Raw genomic sequence first — 19,999 nt, forward strand, 5'->3', positions numbered from 1 at the left:
CATTAATTTCATAATTTTCCTTCATCAGTTAGTTCAGGTCTTGAAGAGCGATAGGGAAATAAGCTGGCGACAGGTTAATAGCGGGAGGGGGAGATGGAGAGGAGAGCTCTATCCAGCAGATTCGTTTTTCAAACACTCTGTTTGAGTTTTAAGTGGATAGTTAATACCAGATGTAATCACTCTGATTTGCAGATTTTAGCCCCAAATGATTTGCACCACGAATGCAAATTTCTTAATTAATAGTTTCGGCCGGCATTTAGAAGCATTATTCTGCTATGGTAATTACCGTCCGAATGACTTTATGAGAGCTCTAAAGCCGAATCGAAACGAGCAATATGCGAGAACACACACACACATAGAGCTTCAATTGTTGTACCACACATTTACGAGGTAATCAGCAATTCTGATGATATCTGCAGAGCAACTGCTGTCGCCAATACTGCAACAGAGCGGCGTGCGCGCGTGTGTGCAATTAAATCGCAGTTATGAGGCGCGCGTGGAACCGAAATTTCGGCGCTTGTGAGAAGCTGCACCTGCCCAGCAGAGCCAACTTTTGCCAACTTTGGCACAGCATCTTGCCGAGTGACGTCAAATAGGGAGCGTGATTCTGGCAGCTCCTAGATGTTTAAAAATTCAAAGGGCAGGGAGAAAAGAGCAAAATCCATAAAGTGTACAAATATTGAGGCTGTAAATTTATGTTTTCTCTGCTTTGCAATTAGCTAAAGTTAAAGTAAAAGCAGTTCATTTTTTGGCAGTTCCTATCGAATCTATTTAGGTTAGGTATAGTTGAATTACTTAATAAAAAAATAGCATAGCTTGCCACGAATCGGTGGAATCATAAAACTAGTTCCTTCGACGGTTTTTAGTTTGAAAATTTTCCACAAGAACAATGGCAATCAATCAAGGAAGCGAGCGGCCAAGTGGTTCTGTTAATTGACTCTTTATTGTGGTAGCGATGGCAGTGACAAGATAGCGACAAATCGAGATAACAGACTTATGCTCTCCATTTTTAAATTCTTTCCGCCTTAAGTGAAGTTTTTAGCGTTAAACATTGCATGTGGTGCGTTCCATCAAAGCGTCGAGAGCAATTAACGCGGCGGGTAAAATCAAAAGGCTTGGATTTTTCAAGAGCAGCCTTTGTTTTCAGATCAAAGTTTCGGTTAAAGCACCCGCTGCGGCTCTCTTTGAGCCGTTCTGCATGACAGCGAGCGCGTGCATTACTACAATTAAAGCAGTCTCAGTGCGGCACACGCCTTTGATAGCGTAAACAGGTGGCGGACGGACGCGATTTTGAGTGCTGCACTGAATGAGCGAGGGTCGCAGCAGCAGCAGCGGCCGTCGGCATCACAAGTGGTCATCGCTGTGAAACATCCAACGACTCAGCTCTTCTTGACTCGCCCACTTGAAACCGAGGCGTCCGGCTCCGGCAGCCGGTTTATTTCTGCTCTGTGGCTTTCGAGTGCAATCGCCCGACCGGTGATTTAGTCCGCCTCGCCTCTGAAACGATGCTTTCCGCACCCCGCAGACCCCGCACTTCAAGCCTCCAACGCACAATGCGTGCGTGTGTTTCAAACTCCTTTTGCTACTTCACGAACGACGGTGAAATTTATTTGATAGAACTTTATCTTGCAACAGTTGCACACGCAATTTAGATGCGTGGGTTTAATTCTACTTGACCAACTTTGCCCCTAAATAATTATATCTCTAAATTTCCCAGGTTGTCATTTCAACCAAATTTCAACAGTTAATCTGCTAAAAATTCTGCATGCTAATCAACTGTCTACTTACCGTGATATCACGATTTATTTCGTCAGGAGGGAAATTTAGCTTATAATGCGCCCATCGTTGGAAAGATTGTGAAGTGAAGAATCGGAACCAAGCGAAAATCAATGACAAGCCGTTTTATTTTTCGAAAGTTTTGGAAAATCTAAAATTTAACAGTCACTCGGTCCTAATTAGACCACCAAACCAACCATAATAAAGATAACTTTCAAACTAATTTGCATATTTCACTTAGTAGAGATTTGATTAACTGCTGATTGCAAGGTTAAATTGGCAACAATTCAAGTTTACTAACTCATGCTGCTTAATTCTTGTGTCAGGATTAGAGATTTAGTCACTTTAAAAATTTCTTAGCGAGCCTCTAGAACAAAAGGCCGAGGAGAAAAACAAAATCGATGCTGCCTGGGGTGAAATCTGGCTTGATAATGCGCCAGCTTGAAATTTGCATATCAGCGCTGCCACTTTTTCTTCCATTTCACTTGAGCAGAAGCCATACCATGCACACGACGCGGTCCTGCTTCTTTTTTCTCTTTCCCTGCTGCAAGTGCCGGCCTACAGCGCAAATGATGTGTCTAGCGGAATTTCTCCTCTCGCTTTTTACGACGATGGCGGCGTAGTTGGAATGATAATATTTCGCTAGCTCTCTTTATGCTGATGATGGCGCCATAAATAACACTTTTCTGGCCGTGAACATCACACGCAAGATAGTGAACACACTGTTTGAATGCACCCTTAACACCGCCATCGCACCCTTTTTCGCCGAATGTGTTTGCCCGCAGGGGTGCGCGCCGATCGAACCAACCCTCTGCTATTGGGCCGCTCAATCGCCCAAGGTTGCTTGCTGCCTTCGGAAACGGAAGATGCGTGTTCAAAAGAAAAAAATATATAAGAATATATGGGGAAAAACTGTGAATTTTTAAAATTTAAGAAAATCGAGTTATTTAAATTCAGGGAAATTTTGTCATGAAAAAATCAGAGTTTTGATGCCAACTTTCTAGAACTTTAAAATCCACGAATAAATTAAAAGGGATGCGTGAATCCAACTATCAATATTGTTTTTTCTGTGACCACTATGATGATAGGACCATCAAATGAGCCATAATGCATATTAAAGAATGTGGATAGTCGATTTTTCTTGAAAACCAGTAAATCGATATTAGAATCGGAATTTTTGCAGGAAATTTTTGTAAAAAGGTAAAATTTTACAATTTTCATATGTCTAGCAAAACGCACCACACCTCTTTTTAATTCCGTGATTTCAGCCTTCGTGGACACTGTTTTCAGATAATCTGGTGGACGTGTTGTTGAATCTTACAACTAAAAAAGTATACCATTTACAAAACAAATCAGTCTTTTTCCACATGTTAAACAAGAGTAAATCGATTGTTTAGAAAATAATGGCTTTTTCACAATGGAAGTTGGAAAATTAAAATGTTGAACGTTTAGAAACCGATTATTTTTGCAAATCCCTATTTGAACATATGCAAAGTCTGATTTTTTATTTTCAACTGACTTTGACTGGCTTAATAATCTTGTAACAGGAACGAGGAAATTGATTTCCTTTTGAGCTGTGACCTACATATTAAATGAGATTCAACTCTGTCATCTTCTCACGGAAATAGCAAAAATATGTGGATATGAAGTTGAAAGTTCCTAGCATACGCAATATATGCATTTCTATCGCTCAAGTCACTCTTTTTCACGTTCTTGGCCGTGAATGGGACGTTCAAAGATTTATTTATCCCCCGCTGAGCGTGCTCTGCGAGGCAGCAACACAAAGAACGTGCAAAATTTATGAGATTTTTAACAGCTAGCGAATCTAGATTTACATTTTATTTCACAATTCCGCAGACAAAAGGAGCGAAAAATAACGGGACACACGCGCGCAGGCATAAAACTCGAGAGAGGAAAAGAACAGAGCGTATTCAGTTTGCCTGGAGCGAACGCCAAAGGTCGGAATAGAACAGAACAGAACACGATGAACAAAAAAACCCAAGCTAGTGTCTCTCAGCGTGAAAACAAGAGCCGAAGGAGCAGAATAAAGTTTAGCAACTACCGCTGCGTCAAGACTTGTTTTTTTCGCCTAGCGGATAAATTTATAACAGGCCACGCACGCCGTAATAAAAAAATACAAAAATCACGATTTCACGCATCATTTTTCCCGATGAAATGTTACACGTGTAAAAGCCGCTCTTTCTTTTTTACATTTCATTTCCGGTGCGCATTGAAATGTGCGAGCAGCGCCACCCCGTCAAACTGCATCTCATTCTTTTCGCCCACTGTCAGCTCGTAAAATTTTTTTCTAATATTCCCTCTTCTCGGTTTTATTCCGTGCGTCGAGGAATGAGGAAGCAGAGGGCGGCGGCATGATGATGGCGGATCAATATTTGATTTGCAAGCTGAGAAGCAGAGGCTGCGAAGTTATTGAAAGATGAATGCACCAGCCAGGCGATTGAGACCGATGCAGATGAGGCTTCGACAGTATAGTTATTTTTTCTTTCCTTTTACAGCAAATGCCATTTTACATAAAAAGTAGAATTGGAAAACCTTTGCACAATAGCAATGATTGGATGGCGCCATGAATAAAAGGGATGGGATTAAATGAAATGATTTTCTAAGATTTTCTTCAGTTGTTAATCTCATATAACAAGTTGCTTTAGAAATGACATGTAATGGAACGATTCCATCAAACGGATTCAGAAATAAATTTATAGAGAGCGAAACAAGTCAGAGAATCAGTTGTCGTTGCGATTTTTCCCTAGACGGTTTCGACTCATTTTTTTACCAGGGGATTTTTCTGACAAAAAAACATATTTCTCTTCCGAGTTAATAAGGGAAGCACACCATTTGACCCAAAACTTCAAATATTTTCTTTCAACCAGATATGAACATCAACATCAGTTTCCCACCCTCCAAGGTGAATTCCATGAGAATCTCTTTTCATCCACCATATTACTTTTCGACGGCACTCCAATAGCTGACCACTCATAAAGGGGAAATTTGCCTTGTTGGAAAAGAAAATTCGGTTAAAACCATCATCTGGTTGAAAGGTAACATAAACTTAATGGCCAAATAATACTTCCCTTGCAAGAATATATTGTGTCTCTGATTTGTGCTTTACCTGCACAGAGCTGATTGAAACGGAAATAGGAAAAAGTGCAATCCTTGAGCGCAACGGTGACTATCCGTGCCAGGATGTAAATTGTGCTGGAGGAAATGCAAAATTCAATTGCTGGTGTGCAGCAGCAAATTTACTCACTCTCGTCGCGGTGCGCGGCATTCAAGGGAATAAAGATGAAGGGAATATACGTGTGTCTTTTCGCGCCTGGGGATAATGCAAAACTACTCTTCTTACAGCAGTGAGTGCCGCCGGAGGCGTTTTGCATAATGCAAAAGTTGCTATTTTGCGTCGCGAGCTAACCGAGCGCGAAAAGCAATTTTGTTTAATGCAGAGCAGCAGCACCAGACTAGCCGAGTGAATTAAAATTATAAATCTAGCACCGAGCACAAAAATGTATGTATGTGCGGCGCTCGTTTAAGTGTTTGCATTTTAGGTCAATGGTGAAGCTGCTTGTGAATAGTGAATTAAATTTTTGTTTGATTTAAGTGCTTGATGGTGTTATGGCTTTCCCGCAAGAAGATTATTTTCCTCTTCACAAGATAAATGAATGTTTCTTGATATTTAGACTGCATATAACTCTTATGTGATGACAGCTTTTATAAAATTAAAAGTTTATTCTCTTATTAAATTTATCGTACAAGCAAGTGAATCAAACCAAAAAATTTAATAAAATATTTTTCTCTTTGAAAATCATGCGTGATTATTGAATTTCTTTTCCATGTTTTGCAAATTGCCGGCTACCAGTGGTTTTCCCACCCAAAGAGTCATTCACCTCTGCGGAAATTTTATGCAAACACAATTTGGCTTTGGCACGGGGGCAGCGAGACATAATTGAATTGTAATTTCGCCCCTCGGCAGTGGTCGTGAAATTACAATAATCGCCCGGACAAGCTAACGGGGGAAAATCGTAATTGCTAAACAAACTGCTAAATCTGCAGCACCTGAGACAATTTCAACTCGGTGTTAATTCACTCGTATATGGGAGGGGGAAGTGCGTAAATCCTTTTTGCCCTCTCTCACTCTCTCATTCTCTCGCGGCCAACACAAAACACAAACTCTTTCTCTCTCGGCGCGTCGTCCGGCCAGTAGAGATAATATCCGCAGGCCGGCTTCCTCTGTGCTGAAATAATAACGGTCGGCGGCCTTTTTGCCACGTAGGATGCGCGTTTCGTTTTTGTTTGCACGCCCGGCCTGTTAGTTAGCCGACACAAATAATGGCTTTTGCGTGCAAAAAGCGCAAAAAGAAGGCCCTGAATGTGTTTTGTGATTGCAAAAGTGATGATCATCAAGATTTGTGCCCTCTGGACCTGGACACAACTATTATTATAAATCATGCTCCAGAGGACAATATTATCGATATTTATTCTATGAATTTTGTATCGATATATTTATGAAGATCTGTTAAACCAAAATAAACAACTCTTTTGACACGAGAAAGCCACCCCCGATTTCCGATTTCAATCAAAAGGAAAATAAATATTCTGCTGACGCTTTTCTTTTTATTCATCTTCTTTCAGCCCCCTCGCAATACGGTCCCCAAAGATTCTCACTTCTCTCCCGGCATATGACATAAATCGCGCGGTCGCGCAAGATATTATGCCAAAATATGCTCAATCAGTGCATTTCTAAAGTAATAAAATATTCGAAATATTCGCCCCCCAAGGAGCCGCGGTTGTGCCTACTCAAGCTAGATTAAAAGTTGGCATTTCCTTTCTTATATTTCACTGCAATCGCGCCGGATGAAATAATCCAGTCCGGGCAACACATAAAAATCCCAGCAGCTCCCGAGGGGGCTGTAAAAGGCAAAAGGGTGTGATCCAGCAGCGCACTCACTCAATCGCCCAATTTCTCCAGCAGCAGAGCAGCAGCTGAGCCGCGGCAACTTGTATCTTTTATTTTCTACGTGACCGCCGATCGACGCTACACACATAGTATGAGGCAGGCAATCAAAAGTTCCTGAAGCATTTTAATAACTGCTGCCGTCTCTCAGGGATAATCACACAGGTCCAACGATTTTGTTCCAGCTGTAATTAGTTCTGCTCATCCGATTCGTTCGACTTTGAGGGAATCGTTATGTTGGTTAGAAGCTTTTTTAGGAACTTCTTTGACACGTGAAACCTAAAATTGAGAGTAGTCCTAGGGTGCCATCCCTTCAACCCCATTTTGCAAACTAAAAACGTAACGTTTTGTTTCTACCACACTACGCAACGAAATTTAGTGTTTAATACCCTGAAGCTATACCTCAGTACACCATATGGGACGTGAATACGAGTCGAGAGGTATGCAGTTTTCGTAAATGTGATTCTTGGAACCCGAGATTTAAATGTCACACTGTTTTTAGATTAATTTTTGCCGGTCTGTAAAAGGAGACACGTTATTCGCCAAATCTTAGCATAAAACCATCAGATTTACAAAAACTGCACACCGTTTGAATCTTCATAATCTTCCCTAGATAGCTGAAGCAACCAGAGGGTGTCTTCCTCCTTTCCAACCCTATAAAGGCTAACCCTACTTAAATGTAAAAATTTTGAATTTTTACTGCTGAGATTTTATTTAAGGGTGCGTAAGGAATTTCTGAATAAAAAACTGAAAAGTTGAGTGGAATCTTCAAAGAAAAAATAATATGTCAATATCAATAAAAGGGAGTAAGAGGGAGAAGAAAGGAAAATAAAAGGGAGTCAAAATGTCTGTCATCCCTGATATTAGACGACAAGCATAGAAAAATTTATTCCGCCCCTGAGCCAAGCATAATCGAGTCTTAAATATTTATGAAATTGTTTTCGGCACAATAAAAAATAAGTGTGTCGAGAGCAGTTTGCAGCTGGGAGCGTACTCCGCCAACTTTTTGCAGCTTCAATATTATGCTAATTCGGTTTTGAAACACCGTGGTGCGCGTAGACCTTCGTTTCAATTTGAACTCATCAAGATGCTGCGGCTTAATTTATGCAGCGAGAACGGAAGAAAATCGCTGCGCGGAATAAGATAGAGGCTTATTAAAACGCGTGGGCGGTGAATTGATTTAGAAATATATAAAACTAGGAAAGAGGAAGAAGGAGAATAAGTCACTCTCTCGGTGCCTTTTTATGAGCGTAAAACTTCCCGACATTTTTTCACAGCGCAGAGAGGATTCCACTGCCGCCGCCTTATCCTTTCCTCACACGACGCGCAGAAAGAGAAATGGGCGCAAAGTTTTTATTCTCGCTTCAGAAAAAGCCATCTGTCTCGGTTTTAATCTTAATTAACATTTTAGCAAGTAAGTGGCGAAAACACACTTATCTTCATCCCGGTGAGATATTATTTTTCTGCTCTCTCTTGAAAAAAGAGTCTGCATTTCGTGGAGCATATGGACCGAAGTAAAACGCTGCAAGCTCCACTTCAAGCCGAGTGAAATGCTCATCAGAAGTGACGCAAATTTATTCTACCGTTGAAAAAGTTTCAACATTTTCCTCATCTAGCTGGCATCAAATAAAATTCCATTCGTAGGAAATAATTATAGCGCACAAAGTAGGTTTCAGGTTATGCAACCGGCAGTGCAGGCGCGCCGAGCGGGAAATCTAATTCAACGTCCGCAGGCAGCTTTATTTATTTGGCTTGCTCGTCGGCAGTGAATAGTTTTTGCTCGGCGCAATAAATTGATTTGGTGTCACGTGCAATCTGCCTCCAATGAAGTGGAGCAATTTCGAAAACCCATTTGTGCATTTATTTGTTGTTTGTATCAAGAGTCGCTTGTGCTGTGTGTGTGTTTGTTAGCTGCAGACCGCGTTTGTGTGGCCGCAAAAACAGAGAGAGAAGCGAATAACATTCATTCATTCGCCAACTACACAGACCGCAAAATGCAATAAAGTAGTAGTTGCTGGAACTGGAGCCGCGGCAAAGGTGCGCGCTGCCGTCGCTCCACTGTGTCTGCTTTATCGCGCGGAAAAATTGGTAAAACCGCAAGCAGCAGAGGTGGACGCCAGTCAAATCGTAAATTTTGCCTCAAGACAAGCTTCATTGCCGGGAAAAATTGCTCCGAATTCGAGAAGAAGGAAAGCCAAGAAAAACTGAAACAGTAAAAAAATTTCATCCTTGCATTTTTTCCAGGAAAATTCCATGCTTAATTTACACAGGGTGCACCTCCTAAACCCCTTCAGTTGGTCCGGAGTAATCAAGACGAGTCTAACAGTGCAATTCTGGCGGTTAGAACACGAGATTTAAAGTTAAGAATATTTTTAAAAAAACAAAAAATGCGAAAAAATTTAAGTGGATGAATATTTAGAACGAAAAAGAACAACAATCAGAAAATTTAACACAAGTTAATAAATGTCATGGTACAAATTTTAAGCTAAATTTCAAAATCCTGAGCTCATTTCCAATATTTTAATTAGAAACCTATGATCTTGACTTTTTATATCAAATTTATTGGTGTTAGTTCGACTGGACTCGACGAGAGGAATCCAATGCCCACAAAAGCAACTACTTTTTTTACAAATTGCTCCACGCGGATATGAGAAACTGAAAGCTGAATTTCTCAAAATTGTCCTGGAAAACTGTGAATATGAATATTTTGTAAAAATTCTGAGAGAATGTTATACTTAAAATGTGGGAAGCCCTTAAAGAAGATGTTCCATAAAGGAAGCACGGGGCACGGAATATTGGAATTTCACTAGCATTACAAATAATTTGGTGTAAGAGGAAAGTTGAAATTTTCAAAGGCACCGAGCTGTGCAAAGGTGGGTGCGGTAAAAGCAGAGAGCGACGCCGACGTCGAAGGCTGTGGAGTGCTTTGTCGGGGAGGAAATTGCAATTTAATTCGATTTCGCCAGCGAATTTCTTCCCCGCCTCCACCGCCGACGAGAGGCAAGGGGGGCTGGCGTCTCACTCAAACTTGCACCGAAACTATTAAAACAACTTGCTGCGGTTGGCGATGCGCGAAATATTATATTTGGCCACGCGCGCGCGACCATTTCTCGCTTGGCTGATTTGAATATTCAGACGGGGAGGCGGCGGGCGAGCACACTGACTCGCAGTCACTCTGATTGTGGTTTTCGTTCGGCCGGCCAAATGACAGCACCAGCAGGCCACGACTCGAGCAACGCGCATAATTCACTTTGCCAATGGATTTGCGGCTCTAATTTTATTTGCCATTGCTCCATGTGGACGCGAACGTCCGCCTCCTCGCCTTTTTGCGGCCATTATGACGGCGGAATGGAGCAAAAACACACACGCGGTTGGTGCCTACCTTCTATTTGAAGAGAGCCAAGATTGAAATTGCCCTTACCTGGAACACAGAGAGCAATGGATTAGTTAGTGGTTTGAATGCTGAACAGATATTCAATCACATAAATTCATGATGGAAATTTCCACGCTTATTTTGTAACAGCCGAATGAATTATATTTGGGGCTATATCGAAATGTCAGTGATTAAAATTTATTGACTGAAAATATTCATGGTAATACAAATAGCGGTTTTTGGTGTGAAACCTAGCAAAAAGTGTCAAGAGAACTCCGGTTTTTTCAGTTACGCGCTGGAAAAAAATTTCAAGAAAAGCTTCAAACTATTTTTCTACGAAGATATTATGCAAGTCTCCTAAAATTCAAATTAGACGTCAAGTAGATATATAAAAAAGTTTTACCAGCCTGCATCCGCCAAATGACGCTAACGAGCCGGGATTTGGCGGTGAAATTTGCATGCAAGCCGGCTATGCCGAAACGTCGTGTGCGACACGTTTGCGGTTTAAAAACGGAGGCGTGTGGCGAAGCCTCTCAAGTGCACTCGTGACGACGGAAAGGGTTGCAGCTTTTTCGGGATGCAAATCCGATTTGCATGCCCGACACTAGACGCGTCGGTCCGTCTTGGGTATTGGAAAACAATAGAATATCGTGTGACTCGTAGTTACATACATATATATTTCGTATTTATAGCTCCCTCTCTCTCCCTCGTGCGCTTTGCATGCTCAGCAGCTTATCTCGCCGTGGCGGAGCTACAAATTTTCTGGGAATTATTGCAACACGTTCCAACACGTGTGCGTTCTCCGATATTGTGTTGAGGTGGACCATAAATCGTGCGGTTTCCCTCCGATAGCGCCGCGCCAGGTTCGATTCTCTGCTCCGCGCCGCAGCCGAGAGTGAGCATGCACAACAGAAATTTGATTTTATCCCCGCGCCGCGTCGCCATTCCCCCACAGTCAGCAGACTGATAAGGAGCCTGGTTAATTGCCCCATTCGCATTCGAAATAGATTCTATCCCATTTGTCAGACATTACTCGCACAAAAGCCAAATGGAAGGTGTAAAAATAGATCTCCGGGCAATTTCGGGAACGGCAAGAAATGTCTTTTTCCTTGGTCTGCAAAGCGACAAAGCCACGCAAACAAAAGGCTGATCTATTTTTGATGCTTCGAGTCGCAGCTCAGAACGAGCCGTCCAATATATTACATAAAGACGGGTCTCGTGCACTCGCGCTGTTTGTTGTTTGTTCGACGTCCATAAGTCTGTCAGGGCGTACGTGTGCGCGCGCTAATATTTGTTTGTAAATCCATCCATCGAGCCAGAGTGGCCTAATGGACTCCGGAAGTTGTTTGTCAGGTCTCTGGAAATCGGAGCCCACCGAAATTCGCACGAAGAATGGATTTTTATTAATAATGTTATGACAAAAACAGTCAATCTCTGATGGCGAGCGGCAAAAATAATGAAATGTCAGGAGTCACGATTTATTACTGACGACAGACGTCAGTTGTAGAATTCTGCATTGTTGGGAAATCGATAAATTTAGTTTCGTGTGGACCAACTTTAGTCCGGAACTCGACGAGGAAAAAGGCGGCATCATCGAAGGAGAAAAAGTTGTTTGAAGGGAAACTTTTTATTTCTCATCAAATTTTTAATGAGCTCGTCAGAGTTGGTCGGTCGGAGCGTGCAAGTCGGCAGTGGGAATTGAACAGAAGACTCACCAGTGTGTGCAGCTGTTTAGATTGCAATTAAGAAAGTTTTAATTATTCGAACCTGCTGTTTTCCAGCGGCGCGCGATATTTGCCCGTGTCGTGTTTTGTTTGAAATCTATTCAGCGGGTTTGCCTGCCTTCTTCGCCCCTGCTGGCGATCAAGCGAGATGCTCAGATTAGATTTTGCCATCGAGAACCGAGCAGGCCGCTCGAGTACTTGATCTAATTACGCTCCACTCCGCTACACGTTTTGTACAAACTTGTTTGCTCGCGCTCAGCACTCTGACGGGCTAAATTCGGGTATTGGTATTGGGGTTTCCCTGGAAACGTTAAATCAAACGCAAAATTTTGTCCATGCTGTGTAATCAAATGAGATATGGAATTGATTTAAAATTCAAGGATAATAAATAATATCGTTTATAGTGGATTGATACAAGGCAACAATTGAATTTCTTGCTCGATTTCAATTCCTCTCGTCGCAATTGGATACAACGATGTGCGTATTAAGAGCTAAATCTCCCTCCTGGTGAAATAAATCATGATTATTTCACAGTCAGAAGACAGTGCTCACTGCTTGATTAGCATGCAAACTTTGGAGCCGATTTTCTAAGAAATTTAAACTAAAACCTGGCTTTTCCCAATTTTCAGTGCATATTTAAGGCTAAGAAATGTTTTTGAAGAATTTCACAGCACATCAGCGGGGTTCAGATGTGCGATAAAATTGGTTCCCACTTCCCACTGCGCAGATCCAAGATGGCGTCTGGATGTGGGAAACAAAAAGCTCTCTTTGGATTCCCGTACGAGTGGCAAGAGTTTGTTTTTACGATCCAAAAGACACGATTAGTACAAGGAATGCAAATTAAGTCACAATAGTGACGAAAACTTAGTTCTTTTCGCACATTTTCACGTGACCGTTTTTTCGCGCCATAATCCACTGGACGCCATATCTGCGCGTCGCACGAATCTGGCCCCCGCTGCAGCACATTTATCCACTTTTAGAGTTATAATGTCACGCATCGGTTTTAATGGATTCAGATATGTCCCCCAGCCTTGTAACTAAAATTCTTCTTTTTTTTAAAGAAAAAAGCCAATCAAGAGTATTTAAGATAGCTTCTTTTACTAAGCAATGACTGTTCAATCAAATACGTGCCAAATCTGCAAATTTTTTGATAAATAACGATATTGGAGTAATTTCATACGGTGTAATTGACGACAGAGAGTCACGAAAAGAAATCTGCTGTTGCCAGCAATAATTTTAGATGGTGGTGAAAATTTGTCCAGGTGAGTCAGGATGCTTGCCATGAACAACGAGTTGGACCATTGGACTTTTCCATCTATTACAATTAGGAGGCGCAGGCAGGGGTTGGAGATTCGGCTTGTGGCTGCCAAGTCAAAACTTCTTGGCGGCGGCGCGAATCGCAATTAGGCGCGAAGCAATAACGTCTGTGCATCGGGATTAGAGGCGACGCATGCCCTGGGGCGGCAGCCAATCATCAATCAAACAGGAAACCGACGAGGAACGGCTGCAGGGGCGCGCGAGCGAATGTCACCGCGCGCGCCGAAATTTCATTTGCCTCTCCACCTTTTCCGGCGGCGCGATCACCTCATCAAATCACGGCTCCATTTTGCTCAGCACCCGTTGCTGAAAAGACGAATTTAGCTTTCTAACTCATTTCCCTCGAATCATAATTTGAAATATTATGTGCCGGCGGAGCGCAAAAAACTTTCAACCCCCGTTGGTGCCAAATCAAATTACCTGTGTGACTCCATCTATTTTTTGCACAGAAATAATACCGACCGCTGTCAGCATATTGTTTTCGCCGCGGGCGCCTCGCGTTTCGCCCCTTTTCGCCTCCGAAATCGCTGCCAATATCGGCTAATCTGCAAAACTTGGTCTAAATTGAATTTGTCACCACCTCAGGCCATCCAATTCGCTCTCTCGCTGCAAATTTCCGGCCGACCTTAAAATTAGATGCTTCCAATTTGATTCGGCTTTTGTGCCCAGCAGGAATATTGAATAAATAAATTTATGGAAGCAAAAAATATAAAAAAAGTCGGAAAAGCTGAAAATTTTTGCCATCATAAGCAAATGAAGTGGTAAATTGTTTTGTTGGCTAAGTGCAAAAAATAAAAGCGTGGCCAGATTTTCGGATTTTCCATTACGAAGGAAAATATTCGTGGGTTTGGAGGGCTGTTATTCAATGGAATAATTTTTAAAGCTAACAGCATTCAGGCGTTAAGATTTTCCAGAACATAATTTTTTTAAATACGCGAGCTCATAGAAAAACTCTAAATTCTAAATAAACACCATCCGAGAAAAGGTCTAAAATTTAATATTTTACTCTAAAACCTTACTTAACAAAATATTTTCCATTTTTTATTTCATGATTTTGAAGAACTCGCGGACCTTAAAATAATTAATGAGTAATGACCGATTATGTTTGATTTTATCTCATTTTCAGTCTCTTTTGAAAGACTGCTCCCATTAAAATGACGAATTTTCCTAACTGCGTGAAGGAAACTCGTTATATTTTAGTTTAATCAGCTTTAAAGAGCAACGGTGGGCAATCAGGGCGCGCGTTCGTTATTATTTCGCTGCCGACACCGCCACAAAGTGTGCGTTGCTGCAGAGATGAAAATGATACCAAGAGAGAAAGCGAGGGCATCAAAACTGATCCATTGTTGTTCGTTAACGAGCGGATGTGCAGGTATAAGGGCGCGCGCAGTTTTAGTTTCCAGCCCTTATGACTCTCATTCGTACATGAATATTCGTCGGCAGCCAGCCGGGCACTATTATTTTATATTGCGCGCCCAGACCATAAATGATATTATGCGTCGCCGGAATGGCTGCAAATTCAGCCGCTTAAAGCTTAAACAACGGCGCCGGAATTCAATTATTCGGCAACCCTTCAGACATGAGCACCAATGAATTTGCTCAAAATGTTTGCTACCCAACCCTTGTACGGCTGTCGGGTGCAAAAATTCGATTAATGAACCCTTGACACGAGTGCATATTATTCCCTGGACGCTGTTCAACTATCGATTCTGGACCAAAACCAGTATACTGTATCAAAAACGGATGTATTAAGTCGCTCAAAAATCCTCATTGAGTGGTGGAAATTTCTGACAAATCGAATCTTTTTTTAAATAGATGAAATAAAATGTTGTTTTGTTGTCAGTTTTAATTTTCCGTTTAATAATAATTGATATTGAGTAAAGTGATCTTTAGATTATTTCAGTGTCTTATTAAGATTTAACATTTAATTTATTTTGCCAAGTGCCATCAGGGAAAAAGCTGCTTATTTTATTTTCCTTACTTTCCAATTAAAACAATCAATAAAATCGATTTCAAGTTACATAACCGTTGGAAACATAATTTATTTTTATATAATAAATAACACATCCACTGGATTCTCTATAAAAAGCAATCACTAGGAGAGCGTAACTCGCAATAATTTTGAAATGTGGGCGTGGTTCCCAAGCAATTTAAAGAAGGCGTGGTACATTTAGCAAAACGCGGTAAAATCTCAAAATTTCACGTTTGTACTCTTATTTCATTTGTGATTTATTATTTCAGACACAATATACTAAATTTCACTCTGCAAAGCTGTGTTTAAACGTTTTGAACGATCTTGATTTGCAGTCTAGTCGCGTCTGTGTCGTAAATTTCGTGTGCAAAGGTGCGTTTAATAAGCTCACATGCAGGGCGTGTGCGTACATTCCAAAAGAAGCTTGCCGCAGAATGCAAAATCAATATTTCCGAAAGCAGCAGCGGCAACCGAGTTAAAAAACATTGCAGGCACGGAAGAAAGTAATTTGTCGCCGCAATCATTCGAATCTACATTTCATAAACCCCCGTTTGCCATAGTTTCGCAGGTTAAGTGGTCTCCACAGGCGTGAAAAACGCAATTAGAATTTTTTTAACGCGCGCGCAGGCAGTGAAAATCATAAAACGCGCGCGGTGCTAAGTTCGAGGGCCAGGACACATTTTCCACTCGCAAGTCAAGGAGTGAGAGGCGGCTCGTGTTTCATGTCCACAAGAGAGAGGGTAAAAATTCGCTCACAGCGCCTACGGCAGCTTGTCCTAATGGGCGACGAATTAGGAGGCTTGCACATACTCACATAATGCGCTCGCGTGTTAGTGACAACTTCACAAGCGACGCACGCCCACTTCACTCAGCGAGTCATTAAAAAAATACACGGCCTGCTATAAAGACTGCCTCTATTTTTGTTTAGCAGTAAAAGGAGTCAAAAATCGCTTGTAACAATTATTTGGGATTTGCAAAATTTAATCAACTAAATAATTGGTGTCTTTTAGCATAAATAATATGTTTCATAATCGATTTTGAGGAGAATGTTCGGTTTCTAAACGTTATAATCATTCTATTTATTTTGAGTCAAGAAGCCGCGTGATACTTTTCCACTTAAAACGATAAATAATAAGAGGTCTCACTCAGCCAGCCGGCTAATTCTAGGTCTTATGGGCAGCCGCCAGCCGCCGTGACTCTTGCTAATTGTAAGCTGCTCCAGGCGCACGCAGCCGCCGATCAAAGTCAAGAAAATCGGAAGAGCAGGAGAAAAAAATGGTTTCCAGCCCTTCGGGCCATCAAGTACTTTCAAACTTAACTTATAAACTTTTCAGCCGTCACCACCGGCACTAAATTCGGCTACAGCCAGTTTAGCCAGCCACCAAATAAAAGCATGCTATAAATAATAACCGGTTTCCACAAGTTAACCATTGAAAAATTAATTTTTAATATTTGGAAAATTTATCAATTATTCTTGAAAAACAAGTCTAACTGAAAAATTAAAACAGGGCGTGGCACGTGTCGCAAAGCGCGGGAAAGAATTATATTTGGAATTTTTTCTGAGAATATATGCTAAACTCATGATTCAATGATCGATTATTTTGCAGAAATAATCGATTTTGAAAGTGCTCATTTCGTAAGATCAAATGCCATAGCGGGCACAGAAAAAAATGATTTTCGCTGCAAGGATGTTGCGCACAACTGTTTTATTTCTTCTATTCAAATAAGACGGCACTCGTCCATAGAATCTCTTTTGAAGCTGCTCATTGTGGAGAGCGGCACGTTTGTTGTTTTTGCATCGAAATTTCCTCTTGCGCAACGAATTGCTTCAACAATGATCGAATCCCATAAATGTCTTTACCTCCAGAGAATCTACTCACGTTTTTTACGGACTCTTCGAGTTTCCTCTAGAAGACCTAATACTATAATACATATTCGAGAGCAGAACTGTTTGCTTTCCATTTAAGCAACAACTGTTTTTCTTAGCTTTGAGAGAAAATATTCATATCCGACTAATTAGTTTGTCTTTTAACGATGAATGAGAAGAACATGCAATTAATGAAATTTTCTACCCACTCGCAGTGGATTTTTTTAACCTTATATTTTATTAAAAGCTGAGCTGCCAATTCTATTTGGAGGCGCTGCGTGGAAAATAGTATATTTCGGATCGCTTACTCATCGTGCGCAAGCGGCAATGTTTTTACTAACGGAGAAGAGCAAACTTTTTAATTGCTCGCGAACGTGTAATCACAAGTAGAGAGGCAACCGTGCGCGCTTTGAAGTGGAGCAGGTTGCATAAGCTGAAGCTGCGCGTAACCGTTTCACTATACAACTTTTGCGCGTTTAATTTGCTTGTTTGCTCTGAGACTTTAAATTCAAATTAATTCCGCACGAGAACTTTTTCATCCACTAATTGAATTCCGACTCTCGGCGAACGCGAGAATTCTCTTTTTTACAACACACTAGTGGACGAGCTCGGAAATCAATGGTGAGACGCATCATTAGAATTAATCCAGGGGCTCGGGCACAAAAGCCGGCCAGCCAGGCCAGCGAAAACGACAGCGAAAGGCAAGAAATTGGGGGAACCGACAGGATTACCTTCGTTTAATGGCAGATCAAGCTCTCGCGAGCAACACGGCGCAATGATTGAAAAGATCCTGCTCTAACTCGACAAATAATCCCCTTCACAAACCTTGACTCATATATGAGGTATAAATTTAAATTGCTTTTATTTTATCTTAATTTAGAGTAGAATTGAAGTAGTTCAAAAACCGCAAACTTAACTCTCCATAAGGTAATTCAATACCTTTTTTTAATATATTCTTAATGTGTTTCTTGATGAAAAAAGTTACAAATAAATTAACATGTGCAATCTGAAGCCCTAATATTTTATGCGCCAAAATGGCCATGCTCTTCATGCTGCTGTTGAATATGCAGTAAAAATAATTTTCAAGTCTATTTTATTTGTTTTAAAGTGCCAAATTTCCAATTTTATTCGTACAAAAATTTTGTGGAATAAAGACTAGGCCAGCATGAAAATTTTATAATGTCGAGTACAGGAAAAAAATCTTAAAATATAGCCAGAAAAAATATGTTTAAAAGAAATAATCGAATTAATCAATGGATCAAGTGTGACCTAGTCTTATTTCAAGTGCACACAAATTTGATTAATTAAATTAAACAGCTGCTGAAACCGGATACGAAGAAGCCAATTTTCTTCCTGCCATCACGTCAATTAATAACGAACGAACTCAATCCGCGGCCTTCAAATTTGCTCTCAACTACAGTTGTCTCCTACGAATTAGCATAAGGAAAAATTCGGCAACGGTCCCAAATTAAGACAACGAGAGCGCTTAGCGTGGGAACAAATCAAGACGCACAAATTCGGTGCCGTTACGCACGCCAATTGTCTCCCCGTGCGTTTTCGCGGCCCTGTTCCCAAGTATTGTTTCATTTTGCTCCAGCGTCTGCTGCTTGCGTGGCTCAAATGGCTTTTTTCGACGGCTTTAATGCGTTTTTGATACATAATTCATGCCCTCGACCGGTGCTCTGTGTTATTTGTCAAAACGTATTCTTTATGGGCCAGTGTGTATGTGTGTGTGTAATTTTTGTTTGGAGATATTTCTTCTCGATAAAAAGGAAATTGTAGTACGTGTGACAGGGCTGTATTCGTCGGTGCGTTCCTTATTTTTCTTGGCCAACGAATATACAAAAAAGCAATAAAAATACAAAGTAGTTTCCAGATATCAAATATTAGTCTGAAAAGCTAGCATAAAAATTATTTGAATCGATGATATTTTACAGAGGATGCGAAATTCCTTATGCAAGAACTTATTTATATTTCAGCAGTAAAATTTATGGATTTTGATTACAGTTTTCTTCAAATGCAATGTTCAGGCCAAAGAATCAGCATGAATAATATTAAGTTTCATTTAGATTTCATTTGGACGAAATTGGAAGTTAAAATTTGTTTTTTCTTTCTGCAAAAACCAGTTAAATCGAAATATAAGAACAAGGCCAAATTTTGCGAATTTCCTGCGATTTGCAACATGATCATGGCTCGAGCCACACAAATATTTTGCCTATTTTGTTAAATTACACAGTAACCACGCCCCCTTTTAAAATTCCTATAATATCTCAGTGAAATCGTCATTCTCAACAATTTTCTCGATTTGTGACCCATGCCTCGACTCCTTTATTTATTTTTCGGGGTTCGGGGAACCGCATCCACAATTTAAAATTCCTGCGAGTTACGCCCTTTACCAGTGGTCGCTTTTCACAGTCAGAATACGGTGTTTAACATTTCATCTAATTAAAATGGTAATTTCGCAGCTAAAATGATAACTTGACCCGTGATGGGGATTTGGGTATTTATTTCTCCTCGGGATTTTCTAAATAGAATCTGAAATTACAAGAGGGATTATATATTGCAAATTATACGCAAAGCTGGCTCAGTATTTAGGTACAAAGCAGACAACTTTGGTAAACAAAGCACGGGACGAGCGGGATACGGAGAGAGAGAGAGAGAGAGAGAGAGAGAGAGAGAGAGAGCACATGCAAAAGTGCAAATTAATAATCTGGCAGCGCAGGACGCAATCAAAGCGGCGCACGGAGGAGAACAATGAGTTGGGTCCATTCAGCACGGCTTTTATTCTTGCGAAAGCCAAAATTTACAACTCAGTGCTGGCGTGCGTGCGTGCTTTGTGGCTGCGAAGCAAACGTACGTCCGCGTACACACACGAGTGCTTAAATGCGCGCGAGAGAGGCTTATAATTCTCTCTCTCTCTCTCTCTCTCTCTCTCTCTCTCTCTCTCTCTCTCTCTCTCTCTCTCTCTCTCTCTCTCTCCTCTCTCTCTCTCTCTCTCTCCTCT

At 41.0% G+C, this 19,999-nt stretch overlaps 1 protein-coding gene across 1 annotated transcript in view; it reads right to left on the minus strand.

Annotated features, from left to right (window-relative positions):
• Window positions 1–19,999, minus strand: part of nrm (neuromusculin) — a 190,094-nt gene that overhangs the window by 146,034 nt on the left and 24,061 nt on the right. The window lies entirely within an intron of this gene.

The sequence above is a fragment of the Cloeon dipterum genome, chromosome 4 (genome assembly GCF_949628265.1).
Source record: "Cloeon dipterum chromosome 4, ieCloDipt1.1, whole genome shotgun sequence".
Lineage (NCBI taxonomy): Eukaryota > Metazoa > Arthropoda > Insecta > Ephemeroptera > Baetidae > Cloeon > Cloeon dipterum.